Here is an 18,620-nt window from a genome sequence, read left to right as displayed (position 1 = left end):
ACAACAATAGAGGGTATAAGGAAACTGAATGTGTTATTCCTGGCACAGAGAGGGATTAGTATGGCAGCTGTAGAAACTGTATCATTTCCATTCTATTTATTAAGGAATTTTTGATTTATTTTTACATAACAAACACAGATCCCCCTCTCTTTCCTCCTCCTGCTCCCCTCAGCTTGCCCCGCCCCCAACCTACCCAACTCTCTCCTCCAAGGTATGGCCTCCTGTGGGGAATTCAGAGAGCCTGATACATTCAGTAGAGGCATGTCCAAGCCCCTCCCCCTGTTTCAAGGCTGTGCAAGGTTTCCCAGGATAAGTAATGGGCTCCAAAATTGTCAGCTCATGCACCAGGGATGGACGCTGATTCTACTGCCAGGAGGCCCCTTAAGCTGTTTATGCTACACATCTATCTTGCTTATGCAGAGAGCCTAGTCCAGTCACATGGAGGTTCCACAGCTGTTGGTCTTAAGTTCATGAGTTCCCACTAGCTTGGTTTGGTTGTCTCTGTAGGTTTCCCCATCATGATCTTGATGCTCCTTGCTCATAGAATCCCTCTTCTCTCTCTGTGACTGGACTGCTGGAGCTCTGTCTGATGCTGGGCTATGGATCTCTGAATTGGCTTCTATCAGTTACTAGATAAAGGCTCTATGATGACATTTAGTATATTCACCAATCTGGTCACTGGGTAAGCCAGTTCAAGCACCCTCTTCACTATTGCTAGTAGTCTAAGCTGAGGTCATCCTTGTGGATTCCTGGGAACTTCCCTAGCACCCAGTTTTTTCCTCTCTCCATTATGTCTTCCTCTATCATGGTATCTCTTTCATTGCTTTCCCACTTTGTCCTGTTCCAACAAGACCATCCGCTCCCTTATGTTATCATCCCCCATACACTACCCTCCATTGCCTCCTCTCATCCCCAGTTTACTCATGGGGATATCATCAATTTCCCCTACCCAGGAATATCCATGTGTTCCTCTTAGGGTCCTCCTTGTTAGCTAGCATCTCTGGAGCTGTGAACTGTAGTCTGGCTGTCCTTTGCTTTACATCTAGTATCCACTTATGAGTGAATACATATGATGTTTGTCCTTTTGAATCTAGGTTACTTCACTCAGGATATTATTTTCTAGTTCCATCCATTGGCCTGCAAATTTCGTGATGTCATTGTTTTTTAATGCTGAGTAATACTTCACTGTGAATATGTACCACATTTTATTATCCATTCTTCAGGTGAGGAGCATCCAGGTTGTTTCTAGGTTCTGGATATTATGAATAATGCTGTTCTGAACTTAGTTGAGCATGTGTCCTTCTGGTATGATTGAGTATTTCTCAGGTATATACCCAAGAGTAGTATCATTGGGACTTTAGGTTGCTTGATTCCCAATTTTCTGAGAAACCACTATACTGATTTCCAAAGTGGTTACACAAGTTTGTACTCTCACCAACAGTGGAGGAGTGTTCTCCTAGCTCCTAACCCTCTCCAACATAAGCTGTAACCAGTGTTTGTTTTAATCTTAGCCATTCTGACAGGTGTAAGATGGTATCTCAGAGTTGTTTTGATTTGTAATTCCCTGATAACTAAGGATATTGAGCAATTCCTTAAATGTCTTTCAACCATTTATATTCTTCTTTTGAGAATTCTCTGTTTAGGTCTATAGTCCATTTTTTCATTGAACTTTTCAATGTTTTGATATCTAGTTTCTTGAATTCTTTATATATTTTGGAGATCAGCCCTCTGTTGGATTTGGAGTTGGTAAAGATATTTGCCCATTGTGTAGGTTGTTGGTTTGTCTTATTGAACATGTCTTTTGCCTTATAGAAGCTTCTCAGTATCAGGAGGTCGCATTTATTAATTGTTGCTCTCAGTGTCTGTGTTACTAGTGTTATATTTAGGAAATGGTCTCCTGTGCCAATGCATAAGAATATTTCCAACTTTCTTTTCTGTCAGGTTCAGTGTAACTAGATTTATGCTGAGGTCCTTAATCTACTTGGACTTTATTTTGTGCATGGCAATAGATAAGGATCTATCTTCAATATTCTACATGTTAACATCCAGTTATGCCAGCATCATTAGTTGAAGATGCTTTCTTTTTTCCATTGTAAAGTTTTGGCTTCTTTGTCCAAACTCAGGTGTTCACGTTAAGGTCTTCAATTAGATTCCATTGTTCCATATGTCAGTTTTTAAGCAAATATCAAGCTGTTTTTATTACTGTAGCTCAATAATAAAAGCTTGAGGTCAGGGGTAGTGATGCCTCCAGAGGTTGTTTTATTGTACAGGATTGATTTAGCTATCCTGTATTTTCTTTTGTTTTCCATATGATGTTGAGCATTGTTCTTTCCAGGTCAGTGGAGAATTGTTATGGGATTTTGATGGGGATTACATTGAATCTATAGATTACTTTTGGTAAGATTGCCATTTTTACTACTTTGATCCTACCTGTCCATGAGCATGGAAGATCTTTCCATTTTCTGATATCTTCTTCAATTTCTTTCTTCAGAGAATTAAAATTCTTGTCATACATGTCTTTTACTTGTTTAGTTAGTGTTACACCTAGGTATTTTATATTATTTGTGACTATTATAAAGGGTGATCTTTCTCTGAAATATTTCTCAGCTTGTTTATCATTTGTATATAGGAGAGCTACTGATTTTTTAGTTAATCATTTAGCCTGCCATATTATTGAAGTTGTTTATCAGCTGTAGGAGTTCCCTGGTGGAATTTTTTGGGCCATTTATGTATACTATCATATCATCTCCAAATAACAAGAATTTGAGTTGTTACTTTGCAATTTGTATCCCCTTGATCTCCTTTTGTTTTCTTTTTACCCTAGTTAGGAATTTGAGTATTATATTGCATAGCTATAGAGAGAATGGGAAGTTTTGTCTTGTTCCTGATTTTAGTGGAATTGCTTTGAGTTTTTCTTTATTTAATTTGATGTTGGCCCTCAGCCTTCTGTAAATTACCTTTATTATGTTTAGGTATATTCCTTTTATCCATGATCTCTCCAAGACCTTTATCATGAAGGGCTATTGGATTTTGTCAAAGGCTTTTTCAGCATCTAAAGAGATGACCATGTGGTGTTTTTCTCTCAGTTTATTTATATTTATTTATATTTTTATTGACAGATTTTTATATATTGAACCATCCTTGCATCTGGTATGGAGGCTACTTCCCCATGGGTGATACTTTATTTTTACTATCTTCTTGGATTCAGTTTGCCAGTATTCTATTGAATATTTTTGTGTCAATGTTCATGAGGGAGATTTGTCTGTAATTCTCTTTCTTTGGTGCATTTTTGTGTGATTTGGTTATCAGTTCTATCACTTAAATGTTAGCCTTTTCGCTAATTGTACCCAGGATATTTAAACACTCTTCCTTTCATCACATTAAAATGCTCATACCAAAAGCAAACTATAAATGTTTTACTTTTTGCAAGACATACAAGTATTAATATATTCATAAATAGAAAACTTTAATTTCTATGCCTGAGACTTATGTCTGTTTTTATAAAAAATGAATGGAGCTATGCTTGTTTTTGAAAATATTTAATTGATTATGGAAAATAGCAGCACAGTAAAGGGCAACATTTTAATCATTCATGGTGTTCAAACACAAATAACTATAACTCATTTAGTGTAAACATTTAATTTCCACTTTAATAACATTTTCCAAAATGTACTTTTATGCTGTCACTTTTGTCACTTTTAGTGACTGCTCTGCCTTTGTTCCATTAGTATATGTGATAATCCAGCTAATACTATTTACTACCAGAAGAAGTAAGTCCCTACTCCTAAGTTAATAGGGAAGACTCACACTTGGAAATTTATATGAAGATAATCTGGTCTTTGAATGCTAAACAAATGCTCTGGCTTCCTCTTTAATGACTTTCACTTAACATTGTTTTTTGTATGAATCATCTACATCTCAATGTTTAGAGAAACCCAGGGTCCCTCAACTGCTGAAACACAGATGGCACTCATTATTAAGATATTAAATCTAGAAATTAACTCTGAGTTGAAGTTAACTACAATGATTTTAAATAAAGTTTCTGTATTTTACCTCCAGGCAAATTAAGTTCCCAGAAGCCCTTATACTTTTTTTCATATTTGAACATCTCAGTTCAACATGTGCTTGAAGCTAAGTCTTAGTGCAGCACCCTTTATATTGTATAATTACAATACAAGTACAGTACAATTCTATCCTCTAAAGAGTTAAAATGGTTCTTTTACCAGACAAATCTTTTTTATGGTATTAAGACATTAAATTTTAAAACAATTTCATTTGTCACAGCCTCTACCCACATGATCCTTGCTCTGAAATTCCCTTTTGTTCAAGCATTTTCCACTTATAGGAAATAGAATCAAACTCAAAATTAACTAACAAACAAGGAGATATGCTAGGAGATGTTTTTCTGTATGCTTTGAATATATGTTGTCCCCATTGGTTATAATAAGCTGCTTTGGCCTATGACAAGGCAGCTTAGAGGCAGACAGGAAATCCAAGGAAAGAGACAGGAAAGAGAAAGGCAGACTCCAGGGAGAGGCCAGCCTGCCAACTAAGGAACAACATGCCCCCAGACTGGTAAAACCATGAAACACATGGCAAAACAAAGATTATAAGAAATGGGTTAATTTAAGATATAAGAGCTAGCTAACAAGAGGCCTGCCACTGGCCATACAGTTTGTAAATAATATTAAGACCCTAAGTCATTCTTTTATAAGTGGCTGTGGGACTACAGGGCTAGGCAGGACCTGAGAAAATTCAGGAGTACATTTGGCTGCCCAACATGGGCCAAATTTTCCACCTAAAACCTTAGAGAATTTAAAAGAGATTCTAAACCAGAGTAAAAAACAGTTACCTACTTCATGTCTCATGTGGGCCATGAGATGGCACAGCACTTGGGCATGAGCACAGCATAGTGGATTCCTGCCTTGGTACATAGTGGCATCTCTAAGGTTTTTATTGCACTGTGTGGTGGATTTAGCTTTTGCTAGCACAAATGAACAAACAATCAATCTGAGTTTCACACTCCTTGATGGAGGCATAGACATACTGCTTCCTGCTGTGGATGATTGATAGATAAATAAAACACTGATTGGCCAGTAGCCAGATAGGAAGTATAGGTGGGACTAGCAGAGAGGAGAATTGAGAGAACAGGAAGGCAGAGAGGAGAGGACACCAGCCTGCCGTCCAGGGAGCATCATGTAACATCATGTAAAGGCAGGTAAAGCCATGGAAAAGTGGCAACATATAGATTAACAAAAATGGGCTGAGTATAAGAGTAAGAGCTAGACAATGGTAGGCCTGAGCTAATGGCCAAGCAGTTTAAATAATATAATCATCTGTATGTTTATTTTATAAATGGGCTACAGAACTGCTGAGGCTTGGCAGGACCCAGAGAGAAAAAACTCTAGCTACAGCTTCTAAGAGTTGTTGATGAGCAGGAATCCCAGAGCTGGTGGTATACATACTGTCATGATGGGAAGTTGAAATGGTCCATTGCAGCAATCAGGGCTGTGATTTTCTTTTTCTTTTTCTTTTAATTTATTATATTTGTGTTTTAATTTTACACATCAGCCATGGGTTCCCCTGTCCTCCCCCCTACTATCCCCAACCCCACCTTCCCCCCAGCCCCTCCCCTCCATTCCCATCTCCTCCAGGGCCAAGACTCCCCTGGGGATTCATTTAAGCCTGGTGGATTCAGTACAGGCAGGTCCAGTTCCCTCCTTCCAAGCTGAGCAAGGTGTCCCTGTGTAAGCCCAAGGTTCCAAACAGCCAGCTCAGAGATCCTTAGCCAGGCCCCAGGTGAAGTTCCAGGAGTCTAATTGTCGAGAAAGAGGAGGGACTGTAAAAGTGAATTCTTGAGACCAAGATTAGAAAAACACAGGGACAAATAGCCAAATGAATGGATGCACATGAATTATGATGAATCAAAGTCTGTGGAGGCCCCAACTGGATCAGGCCCTCTGGATAAGTGAGACAATTGAATAGCTTGAACTGTTTGGGAGGCACCCAGGCAGTGGGACCTGGACCTGTCCTTGGTGCATGTGATTTTAATCTAGCCATGCAGCTTAACAGTTTAAAATCTCTCCCAGCCAGAAAGTGTATAGATTCACAATAAGGCAAATTCAGATGGAAAAACTCTAAACAGTTTACATTGTGTGCAAAAATGTACATAGGCTTGAGAGAGAGAAGAGAAAGAATATAGATAATCATAGATGGATATTACACAGAGAATCTGGATTATGTTGTCTTTGAGATTTTTTAACTGAAGACTGCCATTTGATTGTAAAGGCTACTCACTTAAACCTATATGTATATTTTAAAAGTATCTTGACTTTAAAATTTATGTCTAAGGATATATTGCTTTGGAAATAGGTTTTGTTTTTGTTTCCACAAAAGATGAGAACATATGGATTGCTTGCAGGCTAATATGGTTTGATCAACCAAGACTCTCTGAAAGACAATCCATCCTTCACAGACTACTATAGCCAAGATTTAACTATAATTAATAATTTTCTCAGTATCCCCATAAGATTGTCTGCTTGCCCAACCAGCAGGAAGTGTATGATTAATTATGCTCACATTCCCAAAAATATGGATTATGTATGTTTGTCTTTGTTTAGGGGGTTGGTTACAAATTGCTTTTGGTCATAGTCAATCTCTTTCTAAAAGAAAAATGGGGGATAAAATTTAGAAATATGTAATAAAGATATGGTAGGATGGAAGGGTAGATTATTGAATCTACTTTTAATGGGCAATAACTTCCTTAAAATATTTTACATTGCTGGATTTTAGTTTATTGATACAAATTTAAAGTTAATTTTGTTATACTATATGTATTTTTACTCTAGTTTAAAGTATTATGTTTATGCAATTAATTTAAGAGATACAAATTAATATTCAAATTTATAGTGATGCTAATTAATTTTTTTAGGTATTCAAAGATATATTTTAATTAGATAGGTAATTCTCAAACACTTCAAAGACCTACAAAACATGTCATGTAAAATGTTTTAAGAACTTAGACTTTTTTGGAAAATTAGACACCTTTGTTCCTGGTAGTACCAATTACTTCAAAGAAGATGATAGGCATCAAAGAAACTCCATATGGAGTCTGCTTTCTTTATGGCAAAAGTTAGCCATTTGGGCAAGAAACAGCTCTTGTCTGGCCTGCTTGACTATATGTTGTATAAGCTGGACATACAGGACCCATAGGAAAATGATCAATGAATTTTACCAAAACAGGGCAAAATGGTCTTTTAGGTACCTGCTTTTCATAGGAGATTGCCAGACATTCTGTCTCTGTCATTCTAGATTTTTGGAGGTTGCTTACAATGTGCTTCCTATTTACTTATTTAATAGCATATCCTTCTGGGGTTTTTGATATAGTTGAAGACTTGACAGTTATAATTATAATTTTCCTTGGTTAAGTGAAAATATAAATTAGATATAAAACTTTTGACTCACAAATTTAGGATAGCTGATAAAATACTTTAATTTTGACAAATACAAATAGACTAGATATTGATATTATAACTATAATTCTTGCTTGATAACTGTTCTATTATATGTAATTTTACTATGTGAAAGTTAAAATCTTCCTTTTTGATTAGACAGAAAAGGGGAAGTGCTGTGACATATTTTTTCTGTATGCTGTGAATATGTGTTGCTCTGACTGGTTGATAAATAAAGCTGCATTGGCCTATGGCAAAGCAGCTTAAAGGCAGTCAGGAAATCCAGGCAGATATATTGAGAGAAGAAAGGAAAGGAGATAGACACAAGCCAGCCATCAAAGGTGCCCCATGTAAAGGGACATAGGTAAAGCACCAGAACACATTGAGGCACATAGATTAATAAAATATGGATAAGTGAGACAATTGAATAGCTTGATCTGCTTGGGAAGAACCCAGTCTGTGGGACCAGGATCTGTCCTTAGTGCATGAGCTGGCTGTTTGCAACCTTGGGCTTACACAGGGACACTTTGCTCAGCCTGGAAGGAGGGGACTGGACCTGCCTGTACTGAATCCACCAGGTTTAAATGAATCCCCAGGGGTGCCTTGATCCTGGAGGAGATGGGAATGGAGGGGTGGGGCTGGGGGAAGGTGGGGTTGGGGGCGGGAGGGGGGAGGACAGGGGATCCCATGGTTGATGTATAAAATTTAAAACACATAATAATAAAGAAAAAAATATGGGCTACAAAATCTTCCCAGTTTCAAGAGGTCCCATTTATTAATTGTTGTTGTCAGTGTCTGTGCTGCTGGTGTTATATTTTGGAAGTGATCTCCTGTGCCAATGCATTCAAGACTACTTCCTACTTTCTCTTCTATTAAGTTTAGTGTAACTGGATTTATGTTGAGGTCTTTGCAAAAGACAAGGTCAATAAAACAAAAAGACAGCCTACAGGATAGGTAAAGACCTTCACCAACCCCACATCTGACAGAGGACTGATCAAAAAATATATAAATGACACAAAAAACTAGACATCAAAATACTGAACATTCCAATTAAAAAACAAGCTAAAGAGCTAAATAGAGAATTCTCAAAAGAAGAATCTCAAATGGCTGAAAGACATTTAAAGAAATGCTCAACATCCTTAATCATTGGAGAAATGCAAATTAAATTGACTGTGATATACCATCTTACACCTGTCAGAATGGCTATGATCAAAAACACTAATGACAGTCTATGTTGGAGAGGATTCGGAGCAAAGGGAACACTCCTTCACTGTTGGTGGGAATGCAAACTGGTAGAACTACTGTGGAAATCAGTATGGTGGTTACTCAGAAAATTGGGAATCCATCTACCTCAAGACCCAGCCATACCACTCTTAGGCATATACCCAAGGATTGCTCAATCATACCACAAAGATACGTGCTCAACTGTATTCATAGTAGCACTATTTATAATAGCCAGAACCTAGAAACAACCTAAATGTCCGTCAACTGAAGAATGGATTAAGACAATGTGATATGTATATATATATCATACATACATACATACATACACACACGCACAATGGAGTACTACTCAGCAGAGAAAAACAATAACAGCATGACATTTGCAGGCAAATGCCTGGAACTTGAAATTATCATCCTGAGTGAGGTAACCCAAACCCAGAAGGACAAACGTGGTATGTACTCACTCATAAGTGGATGCTAGATACAAAGCAAAGAACAATCAGACTGCAACCCACAGAACTAAGGAGGCGATATAGCAGGGGGGGACCCTAGGATGACTTTGGCTTATAATAAGTTCTGGTTTTGCTCAATTTCTGGGCAAGCCTCAATGAAACATTTCACTATTAGGATAAGAATTTGTACTGCATCATCAGGCTGATAATAGAAAAATAAACAAACAAACAAATAAATAGAAATATAGATAAATAAATAAATTAATTAATTAATGAAAATTTTAAAAAATTGAAGCCACCTTGAACAACTTAACAAGATTCTGTCTTAAAATGAAAAAAGGCCTGGAGATGTACCTCAATGCTTGCATAACGTACCCAAGGTTCTGGATTCAATCCCCAGGACCAACATAAGCCTCTAAGTGATTATTTTATAAGTGGTCACAGGACCATGGGGCTGGGTGGACCAGAGGCAACTTCTAGCTACACAGACATCAGGACTTCATTAAATATTATCTGATCTTTCTTTGGCTCAGTGTCACCTTGAATTTAAGTTAAAATGTCTCTCTCTAATGAAAAAAGATTATTATGAAGACAATTAAGATTTAATATCCTCAGTCTATTATCTAAACCCAGCAGCAAAGTACATTGTTCTTCTTAGTTGTATAACAAATTAACTGTGTAACTCTATCCTCAGCAACTCAACTCACAATACTCATCTTCTCTTGTGGTTGAAGGTAGTTTATCCAACAAAACACTCTGAACTAATAGCAGAAAACATTGCCCACAAAGAAAACTTAGTAACTGTCATTGAATGAAATGTCATGTCCTCTCATACTTCCTATGATGTCATGGTCCTGGGCAGTGGGGTTCTTAGGAGGAGATAGGGCACAAGGGAATTGTATTCCTAATGGTGACTAGTGCCTTTAGAAGAAATTCAAATGCAAAACTGCTTTAGATCATGGGAAGACACAGCAGAAAATATGGCCATCACTAAGCAAGGAAGTAGCCTTGAACTGATGGCAAATCTGTCAACATCATGATTTTGAACATCTCAATTTAGACTGTAAAACTAAAAAAAATAAAGTGTATTTCTTCTAAGCCATCCAGACTGTGGCACTTTTGTACAGCAGCTTGAATTGACTGAGAACTCATGCTTGCAATAAAAGAGGGTAAAGCAATAAAAACTCAACCTGCGGAAAAGCTTCAACTAAAGTATGCTCACCAGTTTGACTCTAATTATTTCTACTGATGCTAGAATCCTTTTTTTATGCTTATTGAACTTAAACAATAACCTCACTTCACCTAGCAGAACCTTTAACAAGTATACATATAGCTCAGCTGATGCTCTTCTTAGGTATTCAACAATACAGGAATCATAATGTCATCCCAGGAGTTGATTAAATTTCCTACCCATGATTTTTATTTCAAACTCAGTAATTATCATTGAGATTCATTTCAATGTGTGTTGAGGTCTGACTAAACTCCTTGGAACTTAGAGAGCCCCACTGTTGTGATCTGCTATATGACACAGTATTTTGCATAAGTGGCCTATAGGAATATGTCTCTGTTGGTTTTCTCTCTTTGTTATGGTATTCTGCATTCAAAAAGCTAATTTGTTTATGTCAGGCTCAGCAAGCATAATTTAATTTTTGATTAATTTAAAGTGAAATAACTAAAGACTTTTAAGCCTTCAACATTGCCATCAAGCACCATAATCAAACAGTGTGAAATGAATTTTTAAATTGTTCCCACATCTAAAATCAACATCAATATACAGCATCAATGAACATATAAGAAGAAATTGAGGCATCATTACTAAATATTCTTTTTTAATTTATTACCTCTCTTACCTTCCTTAAAACAGTTTTACTTATTAGTAGCATTTTTTTTTGTTTTACTTATTTTCATTTTTTCTCCTTTTTTATTTATTTTATTTGTGTTTTAATTTTACACATCAGCCATGGGTTCCCCTGTCCTCCCTCCTCCTGTCCCCACCTCCAGCCCCTCCCCTCCATTCCCATTTCCTCCAGGGCCAAGACTCCCCTGGGGATTCAATTCAACCTGGTGGATTCAGTACAGGCAGGTACAGTCCCCTCCTTCCAGGCTGAGCAAAGTGTCTCTGTGTAAGCCCAAGGTTGCAAACAGCCAGCTCATGCACTAAGGATAGGTCCGGGTCCCACTGCCTGGGTGCCTCCCAAACAGTTCAAGCTATTCAGTTGTCTCACTTATCCAGAGGGCCTGATCCAATTGGGGGCTCCACAGCTTTTTGTTCATAATTCATGTGTTTCCATTAGTTGGGCTAGAAAAAATCATCCTGAGTGAGGTAACCAAGACTCAGAAAGACAAACATGATATGTGCTCACTCATAGTAGGATACTAGATGTAAAAAAAAGATGACTAGACTGCTACACAACTCCAGGGAGACTACCTAGAATACGGGACCCTAGGAAAGACACAGGGATCGCCCAATGACAGAGAAATGGATGAGATCTACATTAGTAGCATTTTTAAAATTTTTATTATCTTGTTTCTGTCCTTCCTGATTTTCTTGTACCCAAAACTGCCATTTAATCAAAACACAAAATGTTATGTATACCTTGCTAAAAATAATTAAAAGTTAGAGTTGAATAGAGATATTCTTTCGCTTTTTTCATGGTAAATGCTGAAAGACCACAGAAGTAAAAGAGCCAGCCACTAGAGGGACTTCTTACCTCTACCAAAGCCTCAGACCAAAAAGGGGAGAGCTCCTGTCTCTTCCCACCTTAATTTCTCTCTCTGCCCAGCCATATCACTTCCTGTTTCCACCTCCCTAGTGCTAGGATTAAAGGCATGTACATCCCAAGTACTGAGATCAAAGGCATGAGAAAACAAGTGCTAGGATTAAAGGTGTGTGCCACCACTTCCCGGTCTCTATGGTTGACTAGTGGCTAGCTCCATCCACTGATCTCCAGGTAAGCTTTATTTGTCAGAACACAAACAAAATATCACACTGCTGTGGGACGGTCTTTCTGTATGCTGTGAATATGTGTTGCCATGATTGGTTAATAAACTAGCTGCTCTGGCCTATGATGACAAGTCAGGTTATAGCCAGACAGGAAATCCAAGAGAGGGACAGGAAGAAGAATGACAGAGGCAAGAGAGATGCCTGCCCCCTGTCCAAGGAGCAACAGCAGAATTGTGACACCACAGCCCTGTGGCAAAACATAGATTATTAGAAATTGGTTAATTTAAGAGGATAGAGCATGATAGCAAGAAAATTAATCCATTGGCCATATAGTTTATAATTAATATAAGCCTCTGTAGGATTAATTTATAATTGGCTCTGGAACTGTGGGGCTGGGTGGGACTAGAGAAACTTCCAGCTACAACACATTTTCCCCTTTCTGTCTAAAATTTTTTAAAAAAAGAAAGTCATAGCTAATATAAGAAAGAAAATATACACTAAGTATAATAACTATATACAATATATACATGCAATAATTAAAGCAACAGTGTCTAGTATATAAACATTTGACAAATTTAGAGAAAATACTCCATTATCTATCCTGTTTTGATGAGTCCAAAATGTTGTACCTAGTTCATTTTCTATTCTAACTTGCATTACCAAAACTATCTTTTAATGTCTCTCAACCTTATAAATTTTACACCTCTTTAGTGAGTATATTTTCTGAATCTGGTAACAAGGAAAATGATAAGTATGAAATCTTCAACTCTATTAGAAACCAAAGAAGGAAATTAATCATGTATTACAATCAAACTTGTAGTCATGTTAGGTATGTTTTCAAGGTGAAGCAGAGATATATTTAGACAGACAAGTGATCTTCAAACACTTCAGAGATTTGTAGAATATGGAATTTAAGATGTTTTAATAACATAGGGTTTGGGGTTTTTTGTTTGTTTGTTTGTTTGTTTGTTATTATGACATTGAGACATGTCTGCTACTGGGAGCACCAAGCTACTTTGGAGAAGTGATGGGCATCAAAGAAACTCCACGTGGAGTTTGTGGCAAGTTAGCCACTGGGCAAGAAAGTGCTTTTGCCTCCATGGCTGACAGTATGCTGTCCAAATTGGACAAGCAGGACACAGAAGAAAGTGACTGGTGAACTTTGCCAAGACAAGGTAGGGCAGTCTCTTAAATATCCTGCTTCACAGAAAAATCTGTGAGATATGCTAGGCCAGTAGGCAGAAGACAGATATCTCAATGTTACAGAGAAAAATTGAGTGACTGTCCAGGCAGCCAGCAGTTTCTGTCATTTCTCACATTTTGTGAAAGCTGCTTGCTTGTACTTCCTGTTTGCTCAGATAATATTTCCTTCTTGGACATAGAGATATTCTTATATACATAACAAGTAATCACCTTGTACAAAAATTCGAAAATGTATGATGGGATCGTGCTTACTTACATCAGAGTTGACAAAGTATGCTTCAGTAGCATTGTTGATCATTGTGACTGTCTATAGATGCAAGAGAGAAGACTACCTGAATGTCCCAGAGGTAACAGCTAAGCTTGAGAAGTATTTTTCCAGAAGATAAGACATTGAACATCAGGGAAGGGAGGACCAGTGTCAGAATCATACTCATGAATGATGTTGTGTTTCACATAAAAACAGGACAATTTTAAGAGTCCCAGAAAAAAACGTGACAAAATAGAGCTGAAAACATTCAAAACCTTTTTCATACCCTTTATTGCCAGATCTACAGCTATACACATTACTGTAAAGAGATGGTTAGAAACACAATCTATCAAATCCTAAACTGATGTCTAATCTTAGAAGGAGTAGTGAAGACTTTCATTGAAGTCAATCTTCAGGTTACAAAAACTAACTCATTAAACAGAGGTGGGAGCCATTGTGACCTTGTAGCATTGAAGAATGGGAAGATGTGAGCTTGCTAAGACAAACCACTTAACAGAGAAAGAAACAAAAAGCTATCAACAATGCTATTCAATCCAGAACATAAGCATTTTATTTAATATGGTCAATATTTTACAAACATGAAATGCTAAAATAATATAAAGTTGTACCAGTAATCTCAGATAAAATATAGCCAAATATATTATCTCCAATTATTTAACAGAATCTTCAAAACAACTATTTGAAAATATGCAAAGAAGAAAAGGAGATAATTTTTAGGAACTGGATTATACTAATATTTAGTATATCATTATAATATTTATAATATAATAATTTAGTATATTATTGCAATATTATATTCATTAACAGACATAAAGTTACTATCAATAAGAAGATAGAAACAATCAAATAGAATCAAACATAAATTCTACACTTGAAAATCAAAACTTGCGTTTTACAGTATCCAAAGGCTTATATAGAGATTTTGAGATGTCAAAAATAAAATCAATAAACAAGATTTCATATGTATATATATATATATATATATATATATATATATATATATATATAATTTGTGCTTTCATGTGATTTTATTTGTATGTAAATAAATAAAGTTGTCTGGGGTTCAGAGCTAAAGGCAAGCTATAGCACATGTCTGGCAGTGGTAGCACACACCCTTAATCCCAATCACATGACAGGCAGATCTCTGTGTGTTCAAGGACACAGCCAGCATGGAGACACATGCCTTTAATCTCTATACCAACCATAGAGACCTGGAGATCTATAGACAGACAGTGACGAAGAGGTCATGTGGTTGGGTTTACAACCAATGAGAAGGCAGAACAGAAAGTCAATCAAAAGACAGACACACAGGAAATAGGTCTCTTTCTCATGGGAAGGATGGCAGCAGGTGGTAAAAAGGCAGTCTTGGTTTCAACTCTTAGCTACTGCTCTCTGACCTCTGGGGCTTTTAACTCTGCATTTGGCTCTGTGTTTCTTATTTAATAAAACCATTCAGAAATATATCTACATATATATATTCAATGTTATTCAATGGGTAGAATAAATTAACATTGAAGAAAAATTGATAAATCCTCTGAAATAGAACTATGAGAGCAATCTCCCTGACAGTGGTTAAAAGCAAACCAAAGTGAGAGAGTTGAAAACCTCAAAAGGAAACTGTTTTTTTGTTAATTAATTTAAAAATCAAAAGATAAAAAAAATAAAATGTAAATCCTGTAAGGAGAAGTAAAAGTAAACAAGAACTTGAAAGCATATGTTAAGATACTCTTTAAAGAACAGTTGTAAATAAACACATATTTAAACAAATCACATTCACCATAGGGAAATATAAAGTGAACTTTGAGGAAGGCAAAACAGCCTGAGCCTCAGTGTACACTAAGATCAACTGATCCATGGTTTGGTAGCTGAAAGTCTGGAAACCAGAAGAAAGTAGAATAACATAAATAACAGGACTTCACTGGGAAAGCACTTTCAGGTTTGCTGCTGAGGAAATGATGGGAAAAAATAGAGTTTTGTAAGCTTCCAACCCCCCAAAGTGACTTGCATTATTATCAATAAGCAGGGATAGAGTGGTGTATTTGTTCCACTTAGTGAAATGGCATTAATGGATGATATTAAAGTTCATGGCTATTACTAAAGCTCTTTGTATTTCAGACTCCATTGCTTGTGTTTTAGAGTTCTATTGATATGAACATACACTCAATTCTACCATAACAGGGTCATTCAGAATGCTTGTCCTGACCTAAAACATTTCATGGAGTCTGTGTATTCTTTCCTTATTCTTTCTCCCTCTATTTCTGACAGTGACTGATTAGTGTCCTGTCTGGGTGGCCTTGCCGTTTCTGTAAAGTCATACAGTTGAAATCTGTCCCTTATAGACTATTTTATTTCACTAAACAAAGTGCAAGTTAATTTCCTCTATGTTTGATAATGGCTTGGGAGCATATTAAAAGGTATTTAATTTTGTTATGTGCCACTATTTGTTCACACATCCATGTACTGATACACAATTTTGTATCAATTTTCATGATAAAGTTGCTCTGAATATTAATGTGCTGATTTTTGTAGACACATTTTAACTCATATTGATATGTGTTTGAAAGCTCAAAGGTTGCAGAATATGGTAAGAAAATACTTAGTATTTTTAAAAATGCAAATAATTTCTAACTTCTGCATGAGTCTACATATGCACTGTTCTATCTTGTTGAGTTCCTAAATTCTTACTATCTTTTGTCTTGGCCTCATTTTGGAATTTAACTATTTAAACATGTATATGGTGGCACCATATTGTGGTTTTATCCTATAAATTCATCATGACACTATATCATACAAAAGATGGCATTGCAGGGATGTGACAATCTGCTTTATCACAGTTAATCAGTGAAATTTTCCCCAGAGCGTTCAGACCTTTCTAATAATTTACAAATAACTCATGGGTGATAGCTAACGAAATTTAATATGGTATCAAACATCCTTTAAATGCTATTGACCTTTGATCTGGAATGTGTGTGGCCTACAGGTCAGATAAGAAAAGGATAATGGTGTTCTTGCTGTGAGGTATTTAACTGCTTGCTTTCCTTTCTGATTTTGTAAACTTGCTTAATGTGGGACTGGGAGGAAGAGGTCTTTTATGTATTAACTAACTAACTAACTAACTAATTAATTAATTAATTAATTAATACTTTTTAGAGACACATTTTCTCTGTGTAGTCCAGGTTTTCTTAGAATTCACTCTGTAGACCAGGCTGGCCTTGAACTCACAGAGATCCACCTGCCTCTTTCTCCCCAGTGCTGAGATTAGAGGCATGTATCACCTACATCTACCTAAGTGGTCTTTTTATTACTATCTGATTGGAAAGATAAACTACTGAGTGGAATAAAACAGTTTTCTTGCCCAGGTATAGATTCTGTAATATATACATCTGACATCCAACTTTATAAACCCTTTCTTTAGATCTCTTTTGCCCAGCATGCTATTTGGTTCTAAGACTGCCTTTCTTCTGCTATCAGCAAGAATAAATTCATGTAATATATATTTTAATTGCATCTAAATCTTTGGTGTTTCCCAGTGGATTCAAAGGCCAAAAAAATTATAGCATATTATCACCTGATGATACCCTATAAATATGATACCTTAAAGTTCATAGAAATGCATATTTGGATGACTTCTTTTAATTTTTTAAAAGATGTCATATTAAATATATTCCGATATGTGCTTTACACTTACAGAAATTATTACTTGTGGAATTTACTTGGAATTCACCTTCCACTGTCAGATATATGTCAATCAAAATTGTGACATAATTTACTGAATCTGTCTCAAAATCTCTGAAAAAAAAAAAAACCACATGTAAAATACTTTGTAAATGTGCTTTTAAAAATATCACCACTATTTTGTTGGTTTTAACAATTTGTTAGCGAAATACTCTGAAAGTGTGCCATGCCAGCATGCTATTAGGAAATTAAGAAGACAAGATTTCAAGAGTAAGGCTTCTGCTCAGCTTTGAATGAAGTCTTTCCTAAACATCTCTATTGTCACATTTTTGCCTCTTTTTTTTTTTTTTCTTCTCTTCCCTATGGGTCACTGAACTAACAACATTCTGTTTCATTGATTAGCAAGACTGTTCTTGTCACTTTGACCAGCAGTGGATGTAAGCAACTACAATACAGGAAATGAAACTAACTGCCAAACTAAACAACTCTAATGAGAAATATTTTTTTGTTATTTTAGTTTTTTGTTTGTTTGTTTGTTTTGTTCTGTTTTGTTTTTGTATTCTCTTAATACTTTGGCTTTTTTATGCATGGTTTAATTGATACTTAGATTAACATGATTATTCTTGAATATTTGGAAATACAACCCATTTTGACTTTCAGTGATCATAACCATTGATTATTTTGCACAATGGATTACTTGTCTACCATAATTTTGTGTATGTATGTTCTTATTGAGGTATTTCTTTCTTATCTCTCCAAACTCTACATTTTTGGGCATGTAAGTCTTGGTTGTATGTGTTCAGTAAATGTAATGAATGAATCCCCTTTCTATGAGACTAGTGACATCTTAAACAAAATTTTTTACTGGATCCAGAAACGGTTTAGGGTTCTTCCCTAATGTTTTACTTCAGTGAAATAAAATACACTTTAGTTGTTGATCTCCAGCCTTTCCTCATTCTGATCTTCCTTTTACTTACTGATAACCTCCCACTCAGCTACCCTTCATATAAAATGTGCTTTCACACCCCGAAGAGGTTTATGCTTCTGTAGACTCTTTTATTGCCTTTCATTATTTTGGTTAATTCTCAGAGATCCTTGTAAAGTCTGCAAGCAGCAACCTCTACTCATCTGTCTTATTTTACATTGAATCTAAGAAAAAAGATACCTGTTTAATTTTTTAAACATTATAAGAGAGAAGTAGAAACAGGGATAAACTACTTTTAAATTTAATCTGATACACTTTTTAAGGCTCAAGAGTAAAAAGAAATTGATTCTTTCACTTAAAAAATAGAATAGAATATTTTATAACTACAAAAGACATAAAGCCATTTTGTTGTGTGATCTTAAAGAATGGAAAAACTAACTTTTGTATACATTTCATTTTATTTTATTTCTAATCAATA

Source organism: Onychomys torridus, chromosome 10 (genome assembly GCF_903995425.1).
Source record: "Onychomys torridus chromosome 10, mOncTor1.1, whole genome shotgun sequence".
Lineage (NCBI taxonomy): Eukaryota > Metazoa > Chordata > Mammalia > Rodentia > Cricetidae > Onychomys > Onychomys torridus.
The sequence above is the reverse complement of the archived record's forward strand: the minus strand, read 5'-3'. Positions refer to the sequence as shown.